General features: G+C 43.0%; 1 protein-coding gene across 2 annotated transcripts in view; it reads left to right on the forward strand.

Annotated features, from left to right (window-relative positions):
• The first annotated feature begins 286 nt into the window (after window positions 1-286).
• plppr1 (phospholipid phosphatase related 1) overlaps window positions 287-15,249 on the forward strand; it is a 106,662-nt gene continuing 91,699 nt past the window's right edge. For both annotated transcript variants that reach the window (XM_030065977.1, XM_030065976.1), the window contains exon 1: window positions 287-437. The gene's annotated coding sequence lies outside the window, so the exon portion shown is untranslated. The remainder of the gene's footprint in view (window positions 438-15,249) is intronic.

Raw genomic sequence — 15,249 nt, forward strand, 5'->3', positions numbered from 1 at the left:
TAAAGGCAAAAAAAAAAAAGTGCTGCTATAGGACCTGGGGGTCTATAGGGCAGGCTGGCTGGGAATATGTGGGCTAGACAGCCGACCTGCTTGTAACACAAGGCCCCTACAGAGAATTAGTACGCTCCACCGGACCCGAGTACGCGTCTTGTCCCCGCCCCCCGACACGGCACAGCGTCCATCCCCATGCACACACACACACTCCCTCTCTCTCCCTCTCTCTCTCTCTCTCTCTCTCTCTCTCTCTCTCTCTCTCACACACACACACACACACACGCTGCGTGATCCTCATCACAAACCGAGCGCTGTGGCTTCTCTCCGAGCGGATGGAGTAGTAGTAGTACGCACGGGTTTGGACGCGATTTCTTGCACCTTTTTCCGCCGCTCCGGTTTAATGGATTCGCCTCTTCACTGGAATATTGTCTCATCTCATCGCGGTAAGTGAGTGTGTATGTGTGTGTGTATGTGTGTGTGTATGTGATGCATGTAGATGCACACAGGAGAAATACAGACAAACAACACTGATGTGCTATTGTCCGTCGCTGAGGCAAGTTCGGACCTTTCGTCAAGTCGCATCAGCTGATCGGAGCCGAGCCGCCGCTCGTGTCCGCGCCTCGTTCCGCCGCTAAACGGTTCTGTGAATGGACGAGACGCGCGGCTGCTGATTCACCTATTCGCCGATGAAGTGCTGAGAAATAGAGCTTTAATGATCAGGACGGATCGATCAGGACGGACACCTGTCTCGATCGCCGCCTCGGAGCTCATTTAACGGCTCTCCCGCATTATTAGGATTCGGGGTGCGTGATCCGCCGCGCCGCGCCGCCGCTCGCTTATTGGCTGCAAACGGCGATTTCTGCAAATGTGTCGCCCTCCTTGCCGACCAAATGTGCCTTTTAGTCCAGGAGAAAAAATGTGGCCCATCTCCCCGCCCCCCAGCACCACAGGCTGGCCATTTCTCCCTCTCCTCTCCTCTCCTCACCCCCCCTCGGACATGCAGCACATAGTTGATGCTTTTGTGAATTCCCATGCTCGTGAAGATGCCTCGGTGGATGTGGGCTAACCTTGAAATGAATTCAGTGCAGCCTTGATGTGCCATCACGCCTGTGTCATGATATCCAGTTAAATGGTGGCGTGGATGCTGAGGCTTGGCCCTTCCTCGTGCATCAGAGCAGAGCAGAAGGGAAAAGAAGGGGAAGCAAATGTAAATAAATAGGTACATTTTTTTCCTTAGAAAAAAAAAAAAAAAAAAAAAAAAGAATAAAGAATAATAATAAAAAAATCTATTTCTGTGTAATGTTAGGAGGCTGTGGTGAATGTCCAGCCTGCTCCTCTGTGCTGTGTCTGATGAGAACCTCATGTTGGGGCTGGTCTCCCAACTATACAGCATCACATGAGGTCAAAATACATGGGAAATCATTTTGAGGCAATTAACACTCAGTGTCAGTGTGTTTATGACAGAACAGTTTAGTGGTGAAACTCAGTGGAATTAAAAATGACTTTAGTCTACTGGAAAACGCACTGGACCCAGCAGAGCTGTTTCCTGTGAACTTTTAGCATTAAAATGTCACCTACAGGCTCAGCAGAGGAGAGGAAGCTCGGCTGCTGAAAGTCACATGTTGGGCAATTTGACTAATTAGCATAATGAGCTAATTAATCGCCACAAAACTGGAAATGGCTATAAATTAGCTTCTAGTGAACTTGGAAAGGTGATCTGAGAGTGTAAATCCATGTTGATGACGTCCAGAAATCCATCCATTACCACGCTGCAGTCACGTTACCTTTCCTCATTAGCATCATTTGCATAAATTATATGTAAAAAAAAAAAAAAAAAAATAGGTCAAAATCAGGAAATGGATTTATTTTCGCTGTAAGTCGGTGTAGAAAGGTGATCTTAGAGTCTCAGTCTGAGTTTGATGCCCAGAACTGAGTCCTGCAGCTTTTCCTCAGCAGCATTTCAGATCACTTCATTTTTATTATTATTTATCATTATTATTATTATTATGTATTTATTTCTAGACATCACCAACATGGATTTAGACTCTCAGATCACCTTTCCAAGTTCACTAGAAGCAAAATCATAACCCTTTCCAGTTTTTTGTTATTAATTAGCTCAGTATGTTAATTACTCAAATTGCCCAACATGCAACTTTTAGCAACCAAGTTGAAGTCCATCCACTAAGCCTATAGATGGCATTTTAATCATAAAAAAATTCACAGGAAACAACACTGAGTCTGATATGAACCTATTTTTTTCTTACATAACATATTCTAATTATGCTAATGAGGAAAGGTCACGTGACTACAGCGTGATATTGGATGGATTTCTGGACGTCACCAACATGGATTTACACTCTCAGATCACCTTTCCAGCTTAAATGGAAGCTAAATTACAGCCATTTCCAGTTGTTGGTGATTAATTAGCTCATTATGCTAATTAGTCAAATTGCCCAACATGCAACTTTCAGCAGCCGAGCTTCACCTCCTCTGCTGAGCCTGTAGACGACATTTTACTGCTAAAAGTTCACAGGAAACAGCTCTGCCGGGTTTGCAGTCGACTACTTGATCATGTTGTTTGCAAGTTTCACACTGCGAGGCACTGAATGCACAACACGGTGGATAATTATGCAGATAATTTAAGGCCCAACTGTATTTATTTGCCTTATATTGTTGCAGATTGAATGACAAGGCTGTCCAGCTGGTTTTTGCAAAATACACCGTGCTGCAGAAGTTATTGTTTTCATGTTTATCAGCTGTAAATGTTGCTTGTGTGTTTTCACCCCCACGCACTGATTTTCTACCTGTTTATATTCTCCACGATGGGAAATGTGATGCCTTTGTTTGCATTTACCTCAGCAGCAGATTTGCATATTTTGTCCCTTTACGTTGGACAGGATGTGGTCTGCGAACATTACACAGCATCGCATGAGGAATCGTTTAATTGAATTTAGGCTCAGCTTCAGTGTGTTCATGGCTCAGAGACGGTTGAGTGTTAACAAATGACATATTGTTTGCAAGTCTGCCAACACAGCGAGCCACTGCAACGCAAAACTGAAGGCGACACGCGCGGATCGTTTTTGCAGGTTATTTAAAGTCCAGCTGTATTTATTCATGCCTGTGTTTTTGCTGACCAAATTTGAGTTTGTTGGCTGTGGATGTTGCTCATGTGTTTCCACCCACACTCTGATTATTGGACTGAAGCATTTTCCACCTGTTTGTTTTCACCCACTTTTGCTTGCATCCACCTCAGCAGTTTTGCATATTTTGACCGTTTACGTTGGACAAAATATGGTTTCTGAACGGTATACGGTATCACATGAGGGTCAAAATACATGGGAAATCATTTTTAGGGGACAGAATTCAGTTTAGTGTTAACAAATTAGTGTTATAAAAACTTGATTATATTGTTTGCAAGTTTGCCAACACTGCGAGGCACTGCAGGCGACACAACGGATCATTTTGCAGATTATTTACGGTCCAACATGTTTTATTTACCCGTATATTTTGCTGACCATACTACAAGCCTGGTTTCTGCCACATAATCTGTGTTGCTGAAGTTAATGTTTTCATGCTTATTAGCTGAGAGCTTCTTCTACCTGCTTCTATTCTCCGAAATGGAAAATTATTACCTTCGCTTGCATTTCCCTCAGCAGTTTTGCGTATTTGGTCTTTTTCACGTCAGCTTTGGCTGGTATCTGCTGGGTAAGCGCTGAGGAGCAGATATACATCCTGTCATGCAATATTTCTGTGGGCTATTTGTAGTCTGAATCCATGAATTTGTGCATTTTTGCTGGGTGTGTGTGTGTGTGTGTGTGTGTGTGTGTTTGACAGGTGTAGCCATGCCTGTCCCTGTTGTGTGGCAGGAAAACAGTTTTATTCAGCAGACAGATGGCAGGTGGCTGGGCATCAGGTGATCCGCTCCTTGGCTGTCAGCAGGCCCCGCTGAACGCAAGACACCACTCTGCATACACTCACTCACCATGGCTTTGTATATGTGTGTGTGTGTGTGTAGGTGTACATGTCATGCATGCATGTTGGTCACTCATGCAAGCAAACACACACACATGCATGCATATGTAATGTTTAGTATTCACATTGGTATGATATGTTGTAGACCATGTACTGCTATAGGAGGTGGTTTGTGTGTGTGTGTGTGTGTGTGTGTGTGTGTGGACTTGTTTAGCTATACTTTTGAGGGCCTGTTTTGGAGAACCAGTGTTCTTGTGAGGACAAATCAGTTTGTGTGGACATTTTTTTATGGTCTGGTGGTTCTCACAGGCTAATTTTGTCTTATTGGTTAAGGTTAGAATTACGGTTAAAGTTAGGAGTAGGTTAGAGGTAGAGTTAGGGTTCGAATTAGGATTAGGTTTAGGTTAGAATTAGGGTTAGGATTAGGTTAGAATTAGGGTTAGGTTAAAGTTAGGTTTAGGGCTGGGTTAGAATTAGGGTTAGGTTTAGGTTAGAATCAGGGTTTAGGTCAGAATCAGGATTAGGTTTAGGTTAGAATTAGGGTTTAGGTTTAGGGTTAGGTTAGGGTTCAGGTTAGACTTAAGTAGGTTTAGGTTAAGGCTAGAGAGAGTTAGGTTTAAGCGTAAGTTAGTTATGGCTACATTTAGGGAAAGGCTTTAGAAAATGAATGTAAATCAGTACGGAGTCTCCACAAATAAAGCAAAACCCGCATTTCACCTTAGGGAAGCATTGGGCCAATCAGATGTCAAGGTGAGGTCACTATGAGGTCATTAATTAGGTGTTCGGTTTGGTGCCTGATTTTTTTTTTTTTTTTTTTTACATAAGTGGGCGTGGGGATGGTTGACCAGTGGTTCTGAAACTTTTTCCATAATGCTCCACCTTTGAAATATTTTTTCAGCCCAGTACCCTAACCCTAACCCCTGAGCAGTGAAAAAAAAAAAAAAATGTTGGTAGAAAAAACCCCCTCCTGTGGTCAGAGGGTCAGTCCAGCTCCATCAGTGTGAACCAACAACCTGATGCTGAGCAGATTCTCTTGTTTGTGTTTCTGCTTCTTCTTCTCTTCTTCCTCCTTGTTTCCAGCTTCAACCACTGATCCACTTTCTGGATTTTTTTTTTTTTTTTTGGTCATAGTGAACAAACATCCTCGCTCGACGACCACGGCAGCAGATTTAAACCACAAACACACACACCTGACACCTTCAGGAAACCCAGAGGGAGAACTGAAGATAAAATGTGCTTTATCAAATTTACATTGACATTTTTCTGTTGAACTCTGCTTTATTAATAGTGACAGTAGAGAGAGAGACGGGAAAGGCAGGGCAGAGAGAGACGGGATGGCCTGCAGCAGAGGCTCTGGACAGGACCAGGCAGGCCACTGGGACGCCCCTGATAATTTTTAAATTCAAAAATAAATCTCAGGTACCTCCTGCAGTACTCCAGCATACCACAAGGGCTACATGTACCCCCATTTGAGAGCCACTGTGGTAGACGACCGATATCGAGTACAAGCTGTCAGTCGGTTCAGAAATTCAATACTTCATGAAGGCTGTGAGACTGAATGCATTTCAGGTAAATCTGTTCAAAACTGAATCAAATCTCTCCTGTCGTCATCGGCCACGAGCTTTGTGCTCTGTTTTCTTCTTTGTGGTTTTTCTGTGGCGTCCTTGGCGTCTGCTCTGCTCACGCCGTGAAGTCAGACTGTGACATCATCATCGTCGTCATCATCATCGTCATTGTCATTATAAACTGTGGGGTTGAGACTGATTTACTGATTTACACCAAACTATTGAAACTGTGTGGGCTCTGATTCAGTATAATGCATTTATATCATCACCATCATCATCATCATCATCATCATCATTCTAATCATCATAACTGTCATGGACCTCACTACTGTTATCCTCCTCCTCCTCCTCCTCCTCCTCATCATCATCATTCTACTTTCACAATCAATAGTGTCACATTATCATCAGTATAATCAGTTATCATCACAATCATTTATTGTGTCAGTTTTTATAATTAGTATCATTAAATCATCATTATCATCACCGCCTTAGTTGACACAGTTATTGTCATCACTACTATCATCATCATCATCATCATCATCATCACTATCATCTCATAATCATTCATATGGGTTTACATTGTCTTTTCATTCATCACCACCTTCCTGTTATTCTTTATTTCCGGTTGCAGCTCCTGTAAGTCTGAGTGAGTCTCAGGAACCCGGACGCAGCCTCGTCTGTCTGACTTTGACGAAGCTGCCGTAGTCCTGGACTCTTCTCGTTAATAAAGCTGCACAAGACGAGATTTTTCTGTAAACGTGAGGGATGCACGTCATCACTGTGGGCCTTGAAATGAAAGGCGGAATCAGCCCGAATTGAACATTTCTGCTGATGTGACACGCTGATATGTGAAATAGGTCAGATCTGCCCTGGTTGTGGCTGCTGTCAGGGAGAGCAGGACGGATCTGACAGCTCTCTCTGAAAGAAAGTGTTATATAAAAATAAATAATATGAATACAAATATGAATGAATAAAAATAAATATGGCATATTTACATAACCTAAGTTGAAGCAGTTTTCTTATTTTGCCCAGTGAATGTGCACAATTTGAAAAGCATTGTATTTGAAGCCAGTGGGCCTTCACAATAAGAGCAGGCATAATAAAACCTTTATTCCACTACAGGAGGGACTTGATGTTCTCTGCAGTTAGTTGGAAAAAAAGTACAGGACCTGAATTGGTCTTGGCATCGGCCAAAAGAGCGCTTGTTTCATATGAAACTAGGCGGCCTAAAGAATCCACAGGTACCAAGCTTGTCATGCAAGATTTTTGGCAAGGCGGCTAAATATTGCTGCAAAATTTGGCTACATTTTCGCGAGGGAAAATCTGCTGTTTCCAGTGGGGTCCCTTGACCTCTGACCTCCAGATGTGTGAATGAAAATGGGTTCTCTGGGCAGCCACGGCTCTCCCCTTTGCAGACACGCCCACCTTCTGCTAATCCCATGCAGTTTGGGCCCCAAACCCTGCAGTCCACATGTGTTCTTGTGGCCTGTTGTAAAATGGTGTGTGTGTGCAGACTGGGGCCTAAACAGTCTTGAAGCTGCATCAGTTGGCTTTGACTGGAAAGCTGAGACTCTTGTGGATTCAATGAGCCACATTTGATTCCTGTGTGATGATGTTGGCCCCCATAGCAGCCATTTCACTGCAGGCAGAGACTTTTGTCAAACTGGACGTCGCTGTAGAAAATGACCTCTAGTGACCTCTAGGAGAATCACAGCCTCATCAAACTTTACAGACACAGACTAGAGAGCGAGGCCGTTCAGAGGAGCTCTGCTTCTCCAGGTCGTTTGACAATAAGGGGCTGGTTTATTAGAAATTTCCAGAACAGAGGATCATGCAAAAAACAAAAATCACAAGAAATTGTAAGAACAAATTGCAATACAGTGGTTACGTTCTAAAAATAATGCACAATAGGCGAAATCCGCGAAGTAGTCAGCTTTATTTTTTTCCAATTATTCTAGATGTTTTAAGGCTGTAAAACGCCTCACTACACACTTTATACACTTTTCTCAGAGAGGCATTAACATTTTCTCATTTTTCTCTAATGTTTAAACTCTCAAAGTTCAAACCTTCGTAGAAAAATAAGTCCAGTAAAAAAAAAAGCATGCAAAATTGCACTAAAAAAATCCGCGAAACTGCGAGGCCGCGAAAGGTGAACCATGTTATAGCGAGGGACAACTGTACTTAAAAATTGCAATGCATATCGAATCAGCACCCAAGTATCATGACAGCATTGAATTGTGAGATAAGCATCTTCCCCGCCCCTGAGCCAGTGAGCCATCTGATGTCCAGAGAAAGCTTGACGTCAGATCCTCACTCTCTCTCTCCTTCCTCGGCTGCAGAACATAAACTTAAGGAGAAACAGCTCCCTCCTGTTAATCTGAAGTCACGATGTGCAGAGTTGACTGGTACAAGCGGGAAATTGGAAGCGTGACGCGTCAAAATAAGGCGCATGTCCTGCTGACAGCCGCCTTATGGGAGGAAAAAAAAAAACAACAAAAAAAAAAACGCCCAGTCAGATGTTAAAGTGATCCTGCAGGAGGGAATGACCTCTGAACCCCTGTCTGATATCTAACTCTGCCTCTGCTCCCACAGCGGAGACTGGGCTATTGATCTCTCTCTCACACACACACACACACACACACACACACACACACACACACAAATGCACATCCCCTCCGAGGTCCGTTGATATCAGGTATTTGATTACTGCTCATTACTGGAGGAGTGGGGGTGTCCTCCTGTCTGCTGATAGGCCGATAGATCTGTCAGTGCGCTGTCCCGGGGGACGGCTCGGCCCGGAGGTGAGATAAGCCCCGTCTCTGGAGAGGCAGAGCCCCTCCCCGCGCCCAAGGAGGCCGATAAACGCTGGTGATACGGGGGCAACACGGAGCAGCAGGAAGAGTGATAACCTTGGCGGCGCGGCATGAATATTTATGTCCTGACCTGGACTCGGTTTGCCAAAAGCCAGACAATAGCGCGGGGCGACTAATGTGGCCAAATACCTGAGCGTTTACACGGCGGCTCGGGCGGCCGCAGAGGTCCAGAGCGGGGAATAGCGGCGTGTTGTTGGCTCAGACGGATGTTTTAGTGACGTGCCAGCTCGCGGCCTCTCATGCCTGCTGTCCTCAGTGTTCACAGGATGAACGGCGAGCGACAGAGAAATGACTGGAGGAGAGAGAGTGCCCAGGTGTGTCGGGTGCACGTTGCAAAAAAATCTGTCTTGACAAGTCATTTAATTTCACCGCCAGGGGTCAAATCTTGTTTTTTTTCTTCAAAGAAGGTAAAAAAAAATCAGACAGTGGGATGAGATAATCCCATTTGTCTCCAACGCTAATCAATTTTGTGTCATTTTCTCGATCCTAATGAGGCTGATCTGCATTATTCTGCCTTGTTTCAACACATTTATATTTCCTCCTTCCTATTCGAAGTAGTAAGTTTGGGAAAAAAAAAAGATTAAAACATATCTTTAAATGTGGTGCATGTACTGGAACAGTCTAATTTAGCAGGGAAGGAACAGAAAAAGCCAAAAAACGGATGAAAGAAAACCTCATTTGTCAGTGCGTCGTGGCCGTCAGCAGAAAAGTGAGGCTGCAATGCCAAAAAAAATCTCAAATCCTACTTTTCTTCAAACAAGGTAAAAAAAAAAATCTGCCAGTGGGATGGGATAATCCCATTTAATCAGTTTTTTTCCAGCATTTTCTTGAATCAGTCATCATTTTCTTGATCTTAGTGATCCTGATCTGTTTGACTCTGCCTTGTTTCAACAGATTGAATCCTTGAAACAGGTGAAACTGCAGGGGAAACAAGTGGGATTATCTCATCCCACTGGCACATTTTTTTATTTTAATTTTTTTTTTTTAATCTTGCTTGAAGAAAAACAAATCAGGGACCAGGGCCCGCATCTTAGAAAACTTGACCCCCAGCTCATTAGATTGGATAAGGTGTAGCCGGGTCCAGGTCACATGGTGTTTGAAAGCAGCTGAACCAAACATGGAGGTGGACTGCTCGCTCTCTTCATTCATTCTCAAGCTCGCTCGACCACCCCTGCTCTCTCTCTCTCTTTTAAGTGCATCGTAATCTGTCAGAATTGTGAGAAAAAAATCTCACCATGTAACCATTTTAATTTTTTTTTTTTTTTCATGTGGGCCTCCATTGTAATCAGTATAAGAGGATGTTTAAATTTGATGTCATTAGTAGGGGAGCGGCGGGGCGGATGACGTGCGGGACGATTGACGTGTTCACGATTTCTTGAAAACTGTTTGACCTGCAGTCACGTGATTACACATGCTCGTGCACATGAGAGTGAACGAGCTTCATTCAAAATTTGAGCGGGATTGATTTTTCGACAAGCTAGCGAGGAAATCCTTTTTTCAGCCATGTAAGTTAATTATTTTCAGTCCTCCATAATTTGAATAAGAAACTGTGTTCACCTGCCCCAGTTAGCAAACATATATCAGTCTCTTACCACATCTCCTGGCTACACAACAGCATAGGTTTTAAGTTTCGTGCACGCACGCCGTGCACGCTATCCAGGCTGTAATGACAGGAGACACCGGCGGGGCAGTTGACGCAGAGCGCGGTGGGACGGTTGATGCACTGAGATTGGCTGGAACCAGAGGGGTGCATGAGACGATTTTGGGCAGAATGAGTGGCATAATAGGCTATGAAGGCTTCCGAAGATATCTTACAAAGATATCTCTCTAAAGCTATTAGTTATTTGCCAAATTTTAACCTGAAACGCAGTCAAGACAAATTATTATTGTTATTATTATTATAAGTCATAGAGCTCGTGCAGTGTCAAACTCGGATTTAATTAGGTTATGAAACCTATCTCTGGTTGAGTTCCTGTGAGAAAGACAGCTCATGGGCTGTTATATTCCAATGAAAATGAGACAAGGAAATGATGACTAGTGTATTTTAAATGCATTTTCCTGTTGATTAAGGTCATATCGCCAAACAGGCAACATTGCTGTGGTTCTTTTTAACGGATTCTGAACGTACAGCGTGTAATGCTTTGGTACAAATATGGAATAAGGTCTAGAAATACAAGTGTTTAAAGTCTAAACAGAATAACAAGCACAAAAACCTGAAATATGGCACACTTTGTGCTGTGCAGCAATTGTCCCTCTTGTGTGCGTCAATTGTTCCGCCGGGAGGGACAAATGACGGATTGGCGCTCGGTCTCTTCTCAGCCTGTTTGTGTTAGACTCAAGTATCGTTCAATGAAAAATCCAGTTGTTATTTGTAAAGGACATGTGTAAGTTGGGTGTGTGAATTTTTGGGAGCTCTGTCTCAATAATTTTCGGAGAAAATGGGATCAGACTGAAAACTGCGTCATCCGCCCCGCCACTCCCCTAATTTCCCGAGTTTCAGTGGCGCTGATGTTGGAAGAACCTCTTGCTCTCTGCATCGAGGTAGAGGCAGAGGTCGGAGACAGAGCAGGACAAAATGTGTGTGACGTTACGAGCGGGTCCTGCTGAGGACAGTGTGTTTTCAGAGGTGGGACTGCACCACGGGCTGGTGTCAGGACAGACGGACGGACGGACGCTGTGAGTCTTGGCTGGACAGATTTTCTCCACGGGGCCGAGGAATACCTGGCAGAACTCTTTGGTGGGATAAAGGAAGATGAAAAAAAAAAAAAAAAAACACACTCTGGGGTGTTTGTGCCGCTCAAACCGGTCACGCTCATCAGGGCGGCACTGAAGTCAGGCTGCCGTGACCGTGCCCTTTCAAAATAAGGGTGTTGTGCTAATAGATGAAAGACATAAACTGCCAATGAAAAATGTATAAGAAAGGGTTTATATAACTATATCCTGCTGAGACCTGAGGAAACAAGTGTCTTCCAATTTAACTTTTTTTGTGATTTCTTGTCTATTTAGAGTTAAAACAACAACTCACAATTTAGAATTTCACAAAAATATTTTTATTTTAGATTTTACAGTACGTCCACTGTAGTGGATTTTACTGTAAAAAAAAAACAACAAAAAAACAAACAGATTTTTAATTTAAATTTAAAAAAAAAAACAATCAAATAATCACAGATAATCAATTACAGACAATCAATGCCATTAACAAGAAAATATATAATTTTCATAAGTAAAAACCAATAGCTAAACAATATTTGACTTCCTGTTTCTTTTTTCACGACGTGCGTTTTTCTGCAGCTGCCATTTTGGCTCAATAGAAAGTGGGTGTTCCCCTCATCCCACCTTATCACATGAGATATCATTGGAAAGGCCTGGATGTCCTCTGTACAGTACACCCGGACATAGGGTAGCTGCTGTTTTCAACTTGTGAGTCATAAGATAATTTGACACCGAGGGGAAAAAAAAAACAAAAAACAAAACATATTTCCACTGAAAGACGCCATGAAATAGACTTTTACTTTTTTGAATTGGTGTATTTCCTGTTGAAACAGGAAGTTTGGGGGCGGGACACGGTGCAGGGAAGGATCACTCACAAGTGCAAACCAACAGGATCTCAGTGTGGGAGAGAAACACCCTTTTATTTTGAAAGGACGGGGTGGATAAGAGAGGATGTTTACCGATTTGTGAAGGTTTTATTGGTTGAAATTTTAACTTACAGCCACTAGAGCAGAATAACGTCAGTGTTTAAGAGGCTCTGTCTCACAGGAAGTCGAGGTCATGTGAAGTCATTTTAATGGGGACTCTGTTTTGTTCCTCTAATTTTAGTTTAACCCCTCTGACCTGCCGAGCCGTGGTTCTCAGCCTCTGCTGGCCTCCTCACATGATAAAGCTAATGAAAGAGCAATCAGTCTTTTGGGGTTGTGAGAAAGCATTTCTTTATTTTAAAGCGCCACCAACCAAAAGGCAGGAGAACCTCGACCTCGCCATGCGTGAAAAACTCAAACTAAGAGAAATTATTGTTATTTTTTGTTGAGATTTTCTGGCTTATGTGTGGATTAGCTGACAGTCAGGACCTGGAGGAGCCGGCGCGGTGATGCTAACGTGACTTGCAGTGCTGGGAAACGTCGGAGGGAAAGCATTTGGGTCAGGGGGGGTGCACGCTGCCGTGACGCCTCTGATGGTTGTTATTGAGATGAAAAATTAATTGAACGCTCTCCAGTTACAGTTAGTGGAGAAGGAGCTCGTTTGATCTAAATATAGACCAGAAATCTGGAGATGTTTATGTTCCGGCATGGGAAAACACACACACACACGCACAGCCTAGCTCAGCATAGAACACAGATGCAAACATGGAAGCCAAACACACACACACACATGGATAAACACACACACACGCCTTGGATTCCCTCATGTGAAACTGCATTTTTCCTACTTAAAAATTGACATGCATACACATAAAAACTGACCTGCAGTGACGTTCACTGACGTTCAGCCACTATGTGTGTGTGTGTGTGTGTGTGTGTGTGTGTGTGTGTGTGTGTTTGTTCCTAAAAAACAAGTTTGCCTATTTTCCCTCATGCAAATGCACCAAAATCAATCCACATTTGCTGCATGAACTAAAACAGACCTAGTTTTGAATAGAGAAGGATGCAAACTATAACCTGCAATGAAGGAGTTTGCAGTGCAGTCATGAAAAAACACCCTCATTTAACCCCTCTTGCATTTCACTCCTCTGCAAGTGATCAATAAGTGTCATATCGAATGTAATTTCAGATTATTTGACCAACAGAAGTCGAGCCTTTTCTCATGATGGCATGATGGCTTTCCCTCCCCAGGCAGTGTAATGCAGGGGTGGAGCAATAAATCAATATATCATGTTACTTCCTCCTTATCGACACACTTGTGCCAAATATGGATATTTGAGTTTAATTTGCACTGGTGCACATTAGGAATTGCTATTAAAACACTGAAAAATATGACTAATTGCTTATTGAAAAAATGTTTTGCCGTTTCCAGGATATTTTTTCTTCTTCAGTTGCAGATATTGTTTTGTATTATAGCTCAATATCTTAAAATATATCACAGAATTGCCTGTATCCTGATTCTATTGATATTATGGGTAAAATATTTTGCTCATATCACAAGTTGCCCAGTGATTCCCGCCCCCTGTGTAACGTTTCATTAGGATAGTCAAACAAATTTGAGAATCACTTTGGAGACAGTAAAGTGACACATGAAGATGTGATGGATAAAAATCACAACGTTTTTTTCTTGCTGAGGAGAAATCAGCCTCGACTCTCAGACCTCACTCAGTTCAGATCTCCACCAGGTGTGTTTTCTTACCTTGACGTGCAAATCTGGACATGGAACAATTCCTAAACCCCGTCCGGAAATCCTTTTGTCCTTTTGCACTCAACTGTGGCATAAAACAAAGACAGTGAAGTCTAAATGTTTTGAATCATCACAACCACAAGAGGGGCTTGATCATACACTCATAACTGTGTACAAAAATATATGAAGCTGATAGTATCTGAGATGAGCTGCAGACAGATTGACAAACACCTGATCCCCTCCAGGCTGGAGAATATAAGTGCACAAGTGTAAAATGATGTAAGAATATACAAGAATACAATACAAATATAATAAATAAACATAATAAAAGGATAACGTACTAAATACTAATGCAGCGAGGTCAGGTAGGAGGTTAACTGTGTGAAATTGACCGTGGACGGTTATTTTAGGAGTAAAAGTGAGTGCAGGGCGGCTGACAGGAGCTACAGAGCTCTGTCAGACTGAGCTCAGTACACCGTTATTGCTTTGGACAGGGAAAGACTTCCTGTCTCTGTCCCTCTGAAGCTGAACCGCTGTGCTGGAGCAGCCGCTCCGCTGTCTGTCCCGGACGAGGAGGAGGACGGTCAGCTCGGCGTCCTCGTTACGTCCCGCTTTTTACTGGAGACGATAAAACGGCCAGCGGTCTTTAAGGAGCTGAAAATGTTTTATTTCCAGCTCATTTTTCTGTTTGCAAACATAACAAGGCTCTGACTAAGTGGGGGAGGATGGATGAAGATGGCTTCACCAAACAAGAAGAAATCAATACAACAAAACCAGGCCTGAGTGATCTCTAAGCCTGAAAGCAAAATCACCAACCAGAGACCTGACTAGCTTATTAAAAAAAAAAAAAAAAAAAAAAAAAACATACAGAGATGGCACTAACCACAATGTAAAGGGGACCCCATGTTTTATCAAAAGTCTGCTCAGTGCAGAGAAAGTTAAAAGGGCCTAAACTCTTCAGGTGTGCTCCTTTCTATCGAGGGCGCTGAGAGATTATTGGCCGAACCTGGAGAGAAACAGGAGGACAGAAAGAAAAAAAACACACATTCAGCGTTTGGCCCCTGCCGGCTCCTAACAGTTTTAATGTTAATCTCGTGTGTGTGTGTGTGTGTGTGTGTAGTGACCCGAGCCCATCGGGAGCACACAGGTCGGATCAGCCTCACACTGCAGACGGCCTGCAGCTGATAACCTCATCAAATGAATCAAATCAGACTTTGCAGTTGGGAGGATGAGGATGAGGTGATAACTACTGTTCTGATGCCATTTTTTTTATTGTAAAGTTGAGACTTTATAATCTTGAATTTTTTTTTTAGTTTTCTTCTTAAAGTTTTGAGTTTTTTCCTTGTAATTTTCCCACTTTAATCCTGGACATTCTGCATTTCTTCTCTGGAAACATGACTTCCTCCCCCAGTCTCCTCTGGCTCTCGTTGTGTTGTGCTCCTTTGGTTATTGAAATAAACGCGCTCTGAGAATTATTTTGGAGATTTCCTTGTGGTCCTGTGAGTTTGAAAAGGTCGGGC

Source organism: Myripristis murdjan, chromosome 12 (assembly GCF_902150065.1).
Source record: "Myripristis murdjan chromosome 12, fMyrMur1.1, whole genome shotgun sequence".
NCBI lineage: Eukaryota > Metazoa > Chordata > Actinopteri > Holocentriformes > Holocentridae > Myripristis > Myripristis murdjan.